The sequence below is a fragment of the Meriones unguiculatus genome (genome assembly GCF_030254825.1).
Source record: "Meriones unguiculatus strain TT.TT164.6M chromosome 13 unlocalized genomic scaffold, Bangor_MerUng_6.1 Chr13_unordered_Scaffold_34, whole genome shotgun sequence".
Classification (NCBI taxonomy): Eukaryota; Metazoa; Chordata; class Mammalia; order Rodentia; family Muridae; genus Meriones; species Meriones unguiculatus.
The window spans coordinates 909,351-926,311 of NW_026843646.1; the positions used below are offsets into that span (position 1 = coordinate 909,351).

The window sequence follows — 16,961 nt, forward strand, 5'->3', positions numbered from 1 at the left end:
GAAATATTGCATCACTTCACATAAAGTAGGGGCCTTTGGAGGTCAGGTGTTTAATAGAGTTTTGGTCAACACCCAAATTACAATTGGTCCAGTGATCCAATGATATTACCCAGTCTGAGAAGGTATAATGGGGGTAGTTTACATAAAAGCTAGCAGAATTTTCACATTGGCACCTGTACCTGTGGAGGTGTTATAGGTTCAGGAATAGCCACACACTAACTGCTCAAACACCAAACTCAGACTGATGGAAGTTATTGAATGCTAAACAAAAATTGACCATTCAGGACCATAATCTGGAATCAGGAGCCAGAATATGATGCTGGTTTGTTTCTAAGTTAGGCTTTTTATTCATAAAAACATAACCAGGTAACCAGGTGTACGAAAAAAGTTTGAGCCACGGACATGGGAAATCTTTCCAGTTCTTCTTTTTTTTTTTTTCATAGACTTAAAGTTCTTGTCATACATGTCTTTCACTTGCTTGGTTAGAGTTACAGCAAGAAATTTTATTTTATTTGGGACTATTGTGAAGGGTGTTGTTTATATAATTTCATTCTCAGCATATTCTTTTGTATACAGGGGGACTACTGATTTTTTTAATTTAATTTTGTGTCAATCACTTTGCTGAACATGTTCATCAGCTGTAGGAAATCTCTAGTAGAATTTTCAGGGGTCACTTTTTTATACTATCATATCATTTGTGATTAGTGATTGTTTGACTTCCTACTTACCAATTTGTATCTCAATAATCTCCTTTAGTTATTTTATTGCTTTGGCTAATTTTGTCTATAGAGCTGTCTTTGTACACATAAACTCTTTTAATAAGTTTTCTACCATAAAAGAAAACTCCTTCATTTTGGTACATACCTTTGCTGACTAAAACATCTTGACTAACAATTACGATGTTTTGGGAGTTAGAGTATATCTTTTGATTTCCTTCTTATGTTAAAGTTAATGTCAAACAGTTTGGTATTATTCTAATAGGCTTGCAGCATGAGTAAGTTACTTGATCTTTGTCAATGCACCTTTTAATAACAGTTTTTAAGATTTTGTGTTTCTAATGTTTTAACTATAATACATTGTTAAGGTTTGCAAGGCAATCCAGGAAACTGACCAGGAAGAATTATTCAAAGGAAAAGAAATAGGGGAGGGAGCCCAGTATTTCTTCTCTAGAATTAGAGACTGGCTACACAGCTGCTAAGGAGGAAAACTAAAACTGACCACTTCTTTTTCCCTTACTAAAAAACAAAACAAAACAAACAAACAAACAAAACAGCATCTAGCCAAAATTTCAAAGGGTTATAAAACAGGGGCCCTTTGTTCTGAGATTAGCACCTGACATAATTAAAGGAGACCCAAGGACCCCTTCTCCAGCTACCAGGGACTGGGCATTTTAATGTAGTAACAGGAGCAATAAAAACAGCAGCCAAGCGTGTTAACTTATGGGATGGGGGCGAGGAGTAGACGTCACAAAGCTCCTGCCCAATTGTGATGCCAGGGACAGTATGGTGTGAGAGAGAGAGATTTACAGACACCAGAACCAGGGGAAAGGCTGTGTAAGGTCTGAGGACAAAGATGTGCCACAGCGGCCTTCAGCACCTAGAAGATGCTTCCAGAGCCTTTTTCCAGGGTCCTAGCCAAGGCACCAGGTGAGAAGCTTAGGAACAAAGGCTTATGATGGTGGGAACAGCACGCAGGGGATTCTGGGATTTGTAGGCAACACCTGGGCCACAGTCCAGACAGCCGACAGGGAGAGACGGAGGCTCGCGACTACGAGCAATCCCAGGATGCATCGCGCCGCCTGGACGCCATTTTTGTAGTTCTCAGATACAATTCCAGAAGTCTTAGCTCCGAAGCCTTGTTTGTCGTTCTCAGGCAGGGGGTGGGGGGTTTCTGGCGTGAAGCATCTTGGGATCGTTGGGACTTACGTGACCAGCAAGAGCTCCGAAGTGAGAAACAAAGGGGTAAAGGTCTGTCTGTGACTAGAGGGTTTGCGTTTTCATCCCCGTGGCAGAGGCCAGGGAGATGGTAGGGCGGCCTCCGTGTCTCTGAGCCTGGAAGTCTGCGGGGCGGATACGGAAGCGAAGCCATAAGGGGCGGGACTTCCGCCAGAAATGCCCTGCTACCCGGAATGGTTTTCCCAGGTCAGCAATCATCTTATCCCAAGCAGTTATGAATACATAGTCCTGCTCACACGTGGGGTGCGGGCGGGGAGGAAGGGGAGTAGGAGGGATTTGGGGTTCCCCGCCTTCCTCTCTTGTCCACCCCTCGCCTTCCATCCATCCGCCTGGAGTTCCTGAGCGGCCACGCAGGCAGGGGCATGGCGGGAAGAGAAAAGGCACAGTCCTCTGCTCCCACCAGGCCTGCGTGCTTCCTGGGGGAGATGGTGCACCCAGCCCGGGGTGAGGCTGTGCAAGACCTTGTATATGTTGTTCTGGCGTCCTCTGATGAGGAGGAAGAAGAGGAAGGAAGAAAAGAAAGAAAAAGAGAATATAAAGGAAGAAAGAAAAAGACTCCCAACTAATTGAAACTTGGGTAGTATTTGCTGAGTTCCCAAGTTTCTGGTGCCCTCTGCTGGGCCCCGCGGGTGCACGAGCGAGGTGGGGGGGGCTGGGGGTTGAGTAGGTAAGGTGCACTGGGCTTAGTTGATAGGGTGCTGGGGACTCAGTACAGAAGGATCTGGCCACCTCTGCTGGTCTAATGGGCAAAGAGAAAAAGTAAGAGATGGAGGAGGAAGAAGAGGGAAGGAAGGAAGGAGAAGAGAGAGACAGAGAGAGGGAGGGAGGGAGGAAGAAAGAAAGAAAGAAAGAAAGAAAGAAAGAAAGAAAGAAAGAAAGAGAAAGGAAGAAAGAAAGAAAGAAAGATCTTTGTGGCTTTGCAGAAAAACAGCCAGCTAATTGAAACTTGGGTACTATTTGGTGTTGATTTGCTGAATTTGAACCAACATACACAGGTAAAAGTGCAGGTATTCTGTACTCACATAAGTAACTGAAGTTTTTCCACATGGTAAATAAATTATTTTCAACCAGAAGGAAGGTGTAGAACATGGCAAACCAACACATTTTATTTTGAGTCCCTATCAAATAGTAATGACTTGATGAACTTTTTGAGGAAGCTTCTCGTATTTGAAAACAAGAGTTATCCCTGACTTAATGAGCTATTTCTAGTCTTCTACAGCCTCCCAGTACCCAGGAGATTTTTACTTCCATAAATTCTGGATTGACAGGTTTGATTGCATCTCCTGCTTTACTATGTGAAAATCATGACCCATGCCCAATTTCTATAGAGATTAACAGAAGAAAATTATGTGGTGACCCTTTCTGAGCCCAGCTATTCCATATGGAATGCAGTGTCCTGTGCCCTCCATAAAACACTGTTGAACAAATTTGAAATGGGATCTAAAGCATACAGAAACATGGACCGGCTTTTTTCATGCCAGGTAAGCCTCACTGGTAAGCAAGGGTAGCATCATATCTTATATTATTGGTAAGTAATTCACTGTCATCAAGCCAATAAAACATTTTCACCTTATAGTTGAAAGTACAAATTAAAATGGAAAAAGGTTCTGTCAACGTGTATGTGTATATATCTGTATCTTAAATGATTTGGAGACTGAAAGCACTCATTTGAAGACATTTAATTTGAATGTCTTTCAACAAATGCTTTCCTAGTGTGAGATGAAATCCTGTAAGATATATGTGTAAATATGTAAAAATATGGCAAGTTCAATAACCAAAATTTTTATGATTTCATGGAATATGTCCAGTGCCATAAGATATATATACAAGAGGACTGTATCCAAAGCAACCATTTCAAATAAAATAGAATCTATATTTATGGCAAAAAAACATAAAAAAAGATTCTTTTGTGGACAATAAATAGCCTGTCTTAGAGTAAAAAAAAAATCTGCTCAGTTCCCTCTCTTCATCCACTTCTGCTGTCTATTCCGTTTTCTATTCTGGGTGACATTCTGGCACCCTCCTGTGGACCCTCCTTGTTATTTAGCTTCTTTGGATCTGTGGATTGTAGTACAGTTATCTTGTATTATAGGTCTAATATCCGCTCATAAGTGAGTATATACTATGTGTTTCTGTCTGTGTCTGTGCTACCTCACTCAGGATGATTTTTTCTAGTTCAATCCATTTGCCTGCAGTTTCCATGATTTCTTATTTTTAATAACTGATTAGTATTCCATTGTGTAAATATACCAGAAGTAATTTATCCATTCTTCTAGATTTGAGGGACACCTAGGTTGTTTCCAGTTTCTAGCTATTATGAATAAAAAGCTATAAACATAGTAGAACAAATGTTCTTGTTTTATAATGGAACATCTTTCAGATACATTCCCTGGAGTGGTATAGCTGGGTCTGGAGGTAGAACTATTTCCAATTTTCTGCGAATGCACCAGATTGATTTCCAGAGAAGTTGTACAAATTTGCACTCCCATCAGCAGTGGAGGAATGTTCCCTTTTTACCACATCCTCACCAGCATATGTTGTCACTTGAGTTTTTTATCTTAGCCATTCAAGTGGTGCAAGATGGAATCCTGGAGTCATTTTGATTTCTGTTTGATGACTAAGGACTTTGATGATTTCCTTTAGTGTTTCTCAACCATTCGAGATTCCTCTGTGATGAATTCTCAGTTTAGCTCTGAACCCCATTTTTAAATTGGATTAGTTGATTTGTTGGTGTTTAATTTCTTAAGTTCTTTGTGTATTTTGGATTTTTAATACTCTGTCTGATGTAGGGTTGGTGTTGCTATTTTCCCAATCTATTGGCTGCTGTTTTGTTCTTTTGATAATGTCCTTTGACTTACAGAAGCTTTTCAGTTTCTTGAGATCCCATTCATTAATCGTTAATCTCAGAGCCTGCACTGATTTGTTCTATTGTCTCCCATGTTACTGAGTTCCAAACATTTTTCTACCTTGTCTTCTAAATGATTTAGAGTCTCTGGTTTTCTGTCAAGGTCTTTGATCCACTTGGACTTGAGTTTCTGCATGGTGATATACAAAAGGATCTATTTGCATTTTCCTACAGGCAGACATCTAGTTAGACCACAACTATTTTTTGAAAATGCTGTCATTTTTCCATTGTATGGTTTTGTCTTTGTTGAAAGTAAAGTTTTAGTAGAAGTGTGGGTTTATTTATGTGTCCTTATTCCAATTGTACAGGATTTGTCTTCTCTCAAGGGTGTTTTTTGGTTCTCTGACCATTATTTCTTACCTTTTTCAGACCCATGAGACTGGGTATTTGTGGGCACTTCTTGCACAAACAGCCAATGTGAAGGTATTTGGGGGAAATCCTAATTAAAAAACCTATTGTTTTCCTGAGCATATCTTAAATGATAATATAGGAACCATATGCTGAGATTTGGTTGACCTCACTGTTTGTCCTTGTGAAATATTGAAGACTCTGGAAATCAAGGCAGGGCCAGCATGGCTCCTGTTATTATGCTTTGCCATACTTGATTCACTTTAAGACACCATCCTAGGGAATTTACTCTTTTCCATCTTCTCTGGAGAGGTGCACCAGCTTCGGTGACCCCATCCAAAAGAAATTCACCAATTCCATTTTGATAACTACGTTTGCTCAGGAGGAAACAAATAGCTGCTGGGTTATAACATTCATTTTGGTTTGAGAAGATATTAGGATTGTAAGAAAGGAACTTTGGGACCTAGAAAATCATAGCTACACTGAGAATTTGCTGTGATGAATGAGAGAGGAAAAAAAGCAACAATACCAAGTTACATTGATGCTTCCTGTTGTGTGTTTTGGAAGATGTCACATTATTTAAACATTTTGTATGATCGTGGTGAAAGCCATGCAGTTACTACTTCCAGGATAATAACAGACATTTTCCTGGCTGGTTCAGTGATGTCAAGCACACATCAGGAAGTGTTCATGTTCTTGGATCTGTTGGAGATGCTTCACTGTCATTTGGAGCTAGCTGGAAGGTAGGGGTGCTGATGGTATTCTGGGTTTAGGCTGAGCACAGTTTGGGAGAATGTGAAGATTGGCAGGAAGAGCTGAGCTTCATGTCTATTTCTGTGGCTGCTGGGAGTGATGCTACCCTCATAAGCACAAGTCACCCTCACTGACTCACCTGGACCGTCTACCATGCAGAGTGATTATTGGGTTAAAGACTATAATTTTATTTGAATTCCACTATAACACTGGTCAGTGGGCATCCTCTCTGTGATGGTCTGTTTCATACTGGCCATTTTGGTAGATGATGATGGTCATTGTATCAAAGGTTCTTATACTCCGTGATAGGTGCATGTGTTCTGGGTGCTAGCTAGTGAGTTTTTGGCAGCATAGGCTCTTCAGAAATTATGATTTTGTCAGACATGGGAAAAGAATAATGCTGTATTTTTTTTGAGTGTGTGAAAGTGGTGCATGTAGGGGAGGGAGAGTTGTTTTAGAAAACCTTCCACATGTTCCTCAGAATATGAATTTTCACCAGAGATGAAATTGAGTAATAGGAATAACATCATCATTTGCTATTTAAACTACACTAAATAATATGATAGTCTTTTAAGAGGCCATGACTGAAGGCATATGCATCCTCAGTTATTCCTCAAGAAATGGAGAACAGTGGGAATTTGGTCTCATGTGATACCAATCAGGAGCCAGAACCAAATCCCTGACCAAATTTTTATCTGTATGTGGGCCATTAAAATGAAAACGAAACAAAACTTGTTCAAAACTACATCTGGACCTGGAACCCTTATTATTTGAGAAGGAATGAAGGGGTCCTCAAATGTGTGTGCGTGTGTGTGTGTGTGTGTTTGTCCATTTACACATCCAGGAATGGCTTTTTTTGTCTTTATCCTTTGTATCAAAGTTGCTGCACCTTGCTCCTATATGTACCTGGGTGGCTACACCTGATCACCGTATGTGTCATCATCTGTGGGATCATAACTGCTACAGCACTGCAGAAAACTCAGAAACACAAAACGAGCCCAAAGCACAGCCATCTTTTCCTCCAAGAGTGAAGTAGCGTCATATACAGTATATGCTTTTTGTGTGTGTGAGCAGAGGAGAAGAACTGAAATTGTTGTGCATGTATAATACAGGTCAGTTACTTGTTTGTATTAAAATTTGGAATAAATTCTCTCAGGCTTTTTTTTTTTCTAAATTAAGGGAAAACCTGTGTCCTCCATAGCCTGCAGCAACAACTTTTAGAGGTTGGATACAGGTGCAGGGGTCCAGGTAATCGCCTTAGCATCCCCCTCTCCTCCACTCTGTTTAGCTTAATTCTGGCACAGGGTCCCTCTATGCTTAGGGCAGAATAAGGCCTTTATCTTTCAGTGGTTCATCCAACGATGCCACAGGACTAGAGGATGTGGGCTCTCGAGACAGTTCTGCCTTTACTAAATTAAAATATATAGTATTAAAATTATCACATATATAAATCTAGCTATTAGGTGCAGGAGCGCTCTGTCTTCATGGACTCATGCGCATCACCGGAGGGAACCAGACATTTGTGCACCACCCTGTTGTCCCTGGGGATCCAACCTGGCAACTGGGAAAGAAATAGCGATTCTGTGTCCCTGTCTGTCCTGGACTCGCTTTCTGGAGCACGCTGGTCTGGGACACACTGATACCCGCCTGCCCCTGCCTCCCCAGTGCTGGGATCCCAGGTGTATGCCACTGCGCCGCCTTTTGTTGTTGTTGTTTAATCTTTAAAAATATTTATCAGGGTGAGCACATTTCTGCCTTCCCGAGAGAGCTGCGCTGCTTTGACTGGGAGGGCCGCGATTACAAAAAAAAGGGGGGGCAAGACCCCAGGATTCCTTTCCCATAGACCAGCTGTGCGGCCTCTGAGCAGGAGAATGCAAACTGCACTTTCTGCCTCTACACAAGCGACTTCCAGTGGGCGGGGCGATGACGTCACGGAGATGCTCCTAGAAAGGTCTTGATTCCTAAGAAGGCGAGGGGCAAAGCGAGGGGACATTTCCAGAACCTTGGGACCCGGGGAAACGCTGTGTGCCCTGGTCGGTTGGTGACTTCCCAGACCAGGGCCTCTGCAGCGGTGGAAAAGAGCTTCAGGGCGACTTCTGGTCCAGGCTACCCTACCTTTGAGGGAAAACGACCCAGGCAAGCTTGTGAAGGCATAAACAGTGTCCGTAGCATTCTGGGAATTGTATTTCTGCGCCTGCACCGCATTACAGCTTGGCCATAAGCTGAGATGACTGCAAACAATCCCAGAAGTCTTTGCTCTGCAGCCCGCCATGTTTGTAGTTCTCATTGAGGAGCCATGCTTGTAGTTCTCACAGAAGCTTGCTGTGGCCACAATGCACTCTGGGATTGTTTGTAGTTCCCTGACTTTGGTGCACTCTGTATTGATCAATGAAAGGGGTAAATGGCTCCTGTTTTTTCCAGGTTTGTGTTTACAGTTCAGAAATGTGGTGCGTATCCGCTGTTGGGCCCGGGAGATAGTGGGGAGGCCGCTGAGCCAATGTCCTAACTGCTGAGTCATCTTCCCAACTTTTTGTTTATGTCTCAGGAATGCTTCGGAGTGAATATTCTCATAGTTTAAAAACCATTAACAATGGAAAATGCATCACCTACCCAATTTCTCATCTGCACTCATTCAATTTAAAGCCGAACAGTACACACCATGAGCATTTAAAAATTCGCATGTTATTTATGCGGTGTCCTGTGACAATCCATTGTGTCTGCAGTGCTCCTGTTGCGCAAAATGCGTTCTTCGGGAGACTGAGGACACCTGCACTCATTTGCATAGACCCTTCTGCCTGAGCTTCCCTCTTTGCTAGCTCTTCAGTCTTGCCATTTTCAGTTCAGGGTACATCCACTGACACTTGTGGGGAGACATGAATTAGAGAATGCATTAGCAGGGCTGTGGGTCCCTGTGAGTCAGGATGGTAATTTCACCATTCATACTGAGTTCCAGGGCAACAGAATTTTTTAATCTATAGACAGATTTGGGATTCACAGTGTGACTGTCTTAAGCTAGTGGTATACAAATAACACAGAACTCAGGTTCATTCTGGCCTTTTCAGATGTAGTTTGTTTGTATTGAAGGAACTGAGGATGGCAGGGGTGGCTCCATTTTGTTTCTTAGACTCTGTCTTAAGTTGACTGACCTTGGAATGATTTGATCACCACCTTTGGGTTCCGAAAAGGCCACATGGCCCTCCACCCTGCAGGTTTTGTGGATACCACAAAATGTGTAAATAGATAATTATAGCCAGGCCTCCACCCCACATGTTATCATAAATGCCACAGAATGTGTTAGTGGATCCTCCACTCCACCCAGTTGGCTATCATGTAGATTGCTATCTGTAGGTTTGGCCAGGTGGCTTGGAACAATTAACCAAAAGGTTGCTGAACCCCCTACCCAAAACTTATCCTTCTCTGTAGCTCTAAGGCTTGGAATCCCCCGCTTGCCGTTTTTTCCTTTAAAAAGTCTGCCTCCCTGAGATTCAGGGCCTCACTTTCTAACCTGCTATGTTGGGGAAGATTGGCAGCCTGAGATTTAGCTTGAATAAAGATCCTCGTGTGATTTTCAATGGACTGGACTCCTAGTAGTCTTTTGGTATCTCTCGAATCGGGCACAACATACCTACCTTGTCCTCATAGAAAACTGTTACAGAGAGGGGTGCATCTGTCCCCTCCAAGATCCAAAGATCACAGAAAACTGGGTATTCTGTCACCCTTTTCATATAGGGGCACGTCTTTGGTCACTCAGATGGGTAACTGTCTAGGAAAGAAATAGTCTGAGATAATCATTCTGGAAAATTTTGGTAAAGTCTGCCTCTGTAGCAAGAGGTAGGTGAGGTCTGCCCCCACAGCTAGCAAAGAGGTCATTAACAAATTCCACTCCCACCTTTTGGATTGAATGCAGTTATTTTATCTAATGCACTGAGAAGAGGCCTTTGCATGTTTAACATTCCTGGTTTCCCTAGTGATCTGTGGGTACAAGGACCTTTGTGATTCAACATCTTGTTCATTGAAGAGTGGAATTTTCCTGAAAGTAGGATAATTAGCATCAAACAAGGATGAGCTTCCTAATTGCTTTTCCAATACAATATGGTCAGTCCTGAAACCATATATACACAATCAACAGAAAGGGACTCAGCAAGTTTTATTCAAATATTTGAGCATGCTTATTCACCCATACTTAGCATGGAAGAAATCACCTGGGAAGAATAAGAAGGGATAGAGAAAGGACAAGAAATGGGTAAAGCAATGTAATATATTTTAATCAAAATATATAAAAATACATATTAAATTAGAACATGGCTATACAGATAGTTTAGCAGTTAAGAACAATGGATATTGGTACAGAACATAGAGGTTCCATCTCCAGAAATCACATGGTAGCTAGCCATTTGCTCTAATTCCAGTCAATGTCATCTCCTGCCATCTTCTGGCTTCTGTTGTTACTGAACATAGACACACACAGAAAAACACCCATGTATATAAAATAAAAATAAAGCTTAAAATTGTAGTAATCTCTACAGAGATATCACAGCAGTGAGACAGACAGCAGCCAGGGCTACTTAAAATGAACTCTTTCTACTCCTGTATGAAAGTAGCTGCATAATTCCTCTGAACCAGCCATCTCATAGGCAAAATCAGGCTCATTGTGAGGTTAGACTAGCTCAGCAAAGCTGTTTCTCTAATAATAGTGTCCATGGTGCTGATTGGTGACTTCCTTGATATTTTCTGAATCTGTATTCTCTGTCTTTGTATGTGTGAGAAAATGGCCTTGATACTTCTATCTGTGAAATCATACAACATGATTGACAGGTAGCACTGGCCGCATGCAAACGATATCCACTGTCCCTTATTTTCATCTTAGACCTTGTGGTACAAGATGAACATTCCAGAGGCATTTCTGTCCACTTTTATAATTTACATATGTTTCTGCATGACTTTGAGTTAAGATGCACTTAAATATATCTCCTTACACACTACCACCATGTTAAGAAAAGGATTTAACTTAGCATGCTTTAACATAGGCAAACCTATAATTGAACTTTTCCAGATTCCCAAAGTAAAACATCAAAGCTTCCTTTGTTGAAGAAAATCATGCTTTGGAAAAGACTCCCATGATCTCCTTTACTGCCACAGGAAAAAAAAAAATCTTTCTCAGCTCTTCTGTTTTCACTGTTATGATGGTTATTCTAGGCAGCCAAATTGACTATATGTCTGGAATTAACTAAAACCGAAACTGTTGGGAAGCGGAAAAACTCTTCAATCTAGATCTAGATTTTTGTTGTGATAAAACCCACCTTTCATCTCATCCACAGTCTCTGATGGTAACATACATACATATATATACACACACACAATACATACATATAATATTGGAGATGGCAGCTCTTTTTCTTTGTCTGCTGGCCCTACCTCTGGATAGCAAGCTCATTAAAAAAAAAAAACTGGCATTAAAGCTTATTTCTTAAGAATTATGGTATATACTGAAGACCATCTGAGACATCCAGCTACATTGGCTGAACCATTACTGTATTTTGTTTTTGTTTTTGTTTTTAAGCAAAATCCAAAACATTTGATGTCACCAATAAAGATGCTGGAGTCAGATGCCTAGGTGAAAACTTGCTATCTCAAGGAGGCAGCCTACCTTCCTACTCAGCCAAAGGCTCAGAAAACAAAACAAAACAAAAACTACTTCTCCTTCCATGCTTTTTTAAAATCCTCTCAAACTGAATGTCCCTACATTCCACTTCATGTGAATCTCTCCCAACTGGTTGCTTGCTTGGCCTCTTGACCTATGGTTGAGTTTATCCAAGCCTGTTTTAACAGAGAACTTGTGGTGTATGCTTACACTAAACCACTCCACAACTAGAGACAGATTTTTCCAGGATACCATCTCAGGGTTCACAGTATAACTAAATAATCCTGCAACATGGGTTCTTCAACTTTCCATCGGTAGTTAGGCATTGTTGGACCAGTTGGAACACAGCCTGTGAGCCATTCTAATAAACCCACTTTCTACATATGTACATTCATTCCATTTGTTCTGTTCAGCTAGAGAATCTTTACTAATACAGATGTTTTGTTTTGTTTCCCTTCCCATTTTGCTATGGCTGCTAAAAACACTGCTCCATAAAGTTTGTCATCTGTTAACTGTTTTTCTCTCAGGATGTTCACAGGTACCAGGTGAAACGTAGGTGCAGTTATCTTAGCCCAGTATGAAGCCACAAAACACAAATCTTGTTTCTTGAAATTTCTCTGATAGGGAAGGTCCTCCTCCCCTTTCATCTGACCCTAGCCTATCAGGTCTCATCAGGACTGGCTGTAATGTCTTCCTCTATGGCCTGCTCCCCATTCAGGAGGAGGTGATCAAAGAGCTAGCCACTGAGTCATGGTCAGAGACAGTCCCTGTTCCCGTTACTATGGATCCCACATGGATACTGAGCTACCATGGGCTCAGTTCTAGGTTATCTCCATGCATGGTCCTTGGTTGGAGAATCAGTCTCAGAAAAGAGAGATAGAGTGGGGCATGGATGGAAATGAGGGGAAAATAATGAGACTGGGAGGGATTGAGTGAGGGGGCTACAGCTGGGATACAAAGTGAATAAATTTTAATATAAAAAATATAAAATATTCATAACATTAAGAAATGAAATATATAAGGAACACACAGTCCCAACCAAAATTCTGTTATCAGCTTTTATACTTTTTGCCTAGCATGCATTTTGTATTTATTACAAAACACAATTCATATTGTTTTCTGAGAAGACTATATAACTCCTGTGAGAGTCATTTATAAAATCTAATAAATTCCTTTGTGGTACTTGTAAATCACTATAAACTAGACATTCCACCAAAGATGAATATGATTTAGCACAACTTAAGAATCCTGCAATCATTTTGTCAGAATTGTTTGATTGTACTGAATATGTTCTCTAGATATGTTAATCATCTAGGAATGGGTTTCTTGGAGTATGTGATTCAAACGTTTTATATTTACATTATATATGTGTATATTACTGCTAAAGCATTTAAACGCCATGGTAATTTAATAGAGAAGTCACCTAAATTTGTATTTTGTTTTTTAATTATAAAATGTATAAATAATTAAAAATTGTCTTGTTAATATTCTAGGATCCCTTTCATTTGTGGGACAGATGGGTAACTTCACTGCAGTTGAGTAATGGGCTATGGAAGCCTGATCCACCAGGAGGAAGAAGCAGAACTGCCTCCTGAGTGCTGCTGTGTGGGAGCTTAGGCATACCCTGAGATCTTGAGTTGGGGAGCCTAGGGTCCCCTCCCACAGAGGGGAGCAGCAAGTGGCTGAGTGGCCAGGGTGGGAGGGCTGGGCGATCTGGAGGCTGGGTGTGCAGGCAGACATAGGCTATCGGAGGACAGGCATTAGTGCTGCTGAAATGCGAATCTCCGCAGATCTGGAGAAGGCGCAGTCCTGGACTGGAAGTCAGTGTCAGGGACTAAAGAGCTGTGCCCCTTCCGCACACTCTAACCCTAAGGGAGACACCATAGCCCTAAGGGAGGGGCTCCTGTCACTCAAGACTCTCTGGCCAATCAGGGTCTCTGAGCGGACCTGCCAGTCAAGAGAGGGGGCGTGTCCTTCTGGATGCCTTTCTGCTTGTTCAGCTACCACTGCTGAGTAGGCTCGTGTGGTTCCCTTTGAAGTGCTCTGAGCGCCGCTGCTGCCGCTGCTTGGGTGCTGTGAGAGAAACTGAGGCAAGCTCCGAAGTCGCAACATGGTGAGTTCATGGAGGAGAAGGTGGCTGAGTGGCTGGAGCTGCTGTGCGGGGTCTCTTCTGGAACTGGCTGGTCATCGGCGGCCACTGGGGAGGGAAATTGTGGTCCTGGGCGATCGCTGGACCCAGCGGTTGTATCTGAGTCACTTCACTGAGGGGGCCGCATCCATGCAGAGCGTTTGCATCAGGGGTTTGTGAGCAGAATCATCCTCATGGTGGGACGCCAAACTCGGAGTACTTAATTTGTCTTTGGTGTTCCAGTTTTTCTTGCATCCTCTACAAGTTCTGCTCTTAGCAATTAATCTTTAAGTGTGAGATCCATTCGGAGGTAGTTTTGTGGGGGTTGTAAACGCCATCTTATGTGTTGAGTAGCACTCCAATATTAAGCTGTGATGAGGAAGAGTAGAATTGATGATGTAAAGGATAGCCAATACTTGGGAAATAATAGGTGTCACTAAATAGAATTTAGCCAGGGGGAGGACTGCCTCCAAATCACCCCACAGGTAAATAGTATGCTAACCAGGCCTGTTAGAGATTAGCATCCTAGCATACACATGTTGACCAAGCTTGTCCAGAAATTTGGCCCCAACCCTAGCAAAGGAGAGAGAAAACTATGATTTACAACCAGCTACCAGGCCGATCCTCATATCAAACAACAGGCCTCTACCAAGCTGCTCAAGGTGATCCTACAGGGTCACTACCAACATTACAGCCTGTGGTGACATAAAGGTGTTAAAGTAACTTTTATTCCCCTGAAATAATTGTCCTCCAGGCGCTTAGTGCCTTCATCTGCTAACCTAGGCCTAGTCCTGCAAGCCTCTAGCCTCCATACAATGTAATCGAGAATGTTTTCATCCTTTGAGACTTAGTGCTGAATAAGCTCATCCTTTCTAGTTTTTCCTGAATCTTGCTGGCCTGTTCAACTCAGCTGTTCTGGCTCAGACTCCCCTCCAAGGTGACTGAATCAATTTGGCTTTTCTTAGTTTATGACTGAATTGTTCTGCTTGGCCTCATACTAACTTTGGCAATATGTTATAATCTTCTGGATGGTTCTCATTCTCTGGATCTGTCTGTCTTCACCTGTGTCTAGTTTCTGTCTTCAACTTGTGTCTGTAAAAGTCTCCCAGTAAAACTTTTTCTGAATTCTGAAAACTCAACTTGACAGCATTGCCTCTCAACTCACTGACTCAGCTGAACAGCCTGAGCAGAAATGGCTAGAACTCAAACATCTGCATCTCTCTGTTTCCTTAGGGCTAGGATTAAAGGTTTGCACCACCACACCCAGACCTAAACTTTTCCATACCTGAAGCTTGCTCTATACCTGCCTGGCCTTGACCACAAAGATCTGCTTATCTCTTTCTCCTGGTATTAAAGGTGTGCCTGAATTCCAACTAGATCTTATAGCCTTTGGATGTGATCTCTTGCCAGAACAGCCATGTTCTGAATTAAAATTCATTTACCTAAAGATCCAGTTTTCTTTTTGAGAAAAGAATAATTTTTCCACAGGGGCAAGTCTATACTGGTTGATATCTCTTTGAAAAGGGGAAAAAAACAAAGAAACAAAACAAAACAAAACTTGTTTGTGTTCTTGGCTGACCTGGATCAATGAAGGCATTCCGTGAGGCCTTCATATGAGGGAAATGGCATAGTTGTTTCTCAAACCCATTATCATTCTTATCATAGCCAGTAACAGACTGGGGCCTAGGCCTTGAGAGCTTTCACTAAGTTCTCCATGCATTGAGAATAAAATGGAGTTCCCTCTCAAAAGCCAGGAACATGTTTGGGAGTGTAATACTGTCCATTGTAGTTACAGTGAAAGGATTTGCATGTGGAGCATGGTTTCTGCCTTGTGTTCACAACAGTAAGAACAATTCTTTATGTACAATTGCTAGGTGAAACAGGGTAGGCAATAGCTAGATCAAAAACTAAACTTTAAGGCAGTCAGCTGCAGGGATCAGGCTACGAAGAAGGATATGATCCCCACATAGTTAGTGATTTTTCAATATCTAGCACACATTAACTCTTGCATGTGAGTGAAAACAGACCAGATTGGTGGGTATTCAATTTGGGCAGGTTAGGTTGAACCAGTGAATATTGAATTTGCAAGTAGGTCTATCCTATGCATTTATGTGCCGTCTTCATAGATAGGGCTAAGTCTGCTCAGAAATTTGAGACTCAGCTATTTGCGGTAGCTTTGTATGTCAGGTTACCAATCTCAGCAGCTAACACTGCAGGTAGAATCAAGGTAAATCAGTATCTGATTAATGCTATTAGCTCTACCAGAGAAGGGGCTGCTTTTGTTCAAACTCAGTAAATATACCTATGTAGTTTTTCAATTATATTTCTCTTTCTAAAAAAGTCAATTGTTGGTATTAATTAGTAAGTTTTATTTTCTTTATGCATCACTGCTCTAATCTCTTATTTCTTTCTCTTCTCCAACATTTATCAGTCATTAAGGATTTCATTCTTGGGACTGGAGAGATGGCTCAGTGGTTAAGAGCACTGCCTCCTCTTCTAAAGGACCCAGATTCAATTCCTAGCACCCATGTAACAGCTCACAACTGTCTGTAATGCCAATTCCAAACAATCTGACACCTACACACTAATGCACAGAAAATAAAATTAAATATCTTTTAAAAAGAATTTCATTCCTAATTAAAAATGGATTTTTCATTAGTTTCTGTTTAGAGCAATGTCTTCCAAAACTCAGCCTTCATGCTATATAGTTAAGACTTGCTTTGAACCACCTAATCCTGCCTTTGTGGCCCAGTGTCTTGCAACTCATTTCAGGCTGGACCTTATCCTGCTCAGTGAAATGGAAAAGGGACCAGTGAATGAGGTTCCTCAAACATCTCTGGCTTTCATAGGGTGGGTAATTACAAATAAAGAAGCACCAGTGTATGAATTGAGTTCAGTGACTAAATTTGAAGCTGGTGTCATCATAGCACAGAAAGGGATGGAGAAGAAGGATGGTGAGAGCTTTCCTGCTTGGACAGAAGTGTCAGTTATTCAATTTTAGATGATTAGGAAATGTCCAAACTGGCAATCCTTGGAGTTCACAGACCAAGGCAATCAAGATTCTGGAAAAGCAACTAAACTTATTTCTAGAAACCAAATATCTGTAGTTACACTAGTTCAACAAACAAAGAAGAACTGGATAATCTGGTGTGGCCAAGCATAAATGGAATGTTATTATTCTAACAATGGTGCACCCCTAGAGAAAAGGAGTTTATAATTCTTGGTGTGCTC

General features: G+C 41.6%; 1 pseudogene; it reads left to right on the top strand.

The window, feature by feature from the left end:
- The first annotated feature begins 1,572 nt into the window (after window positions 1-1,572).
- Window positions 1,573-16,961, top strand: part of LOC132650896 (zinc finger protein 431-like) — a 35,656-nt pseudogene continuing 20,267 nt past the window's right edge.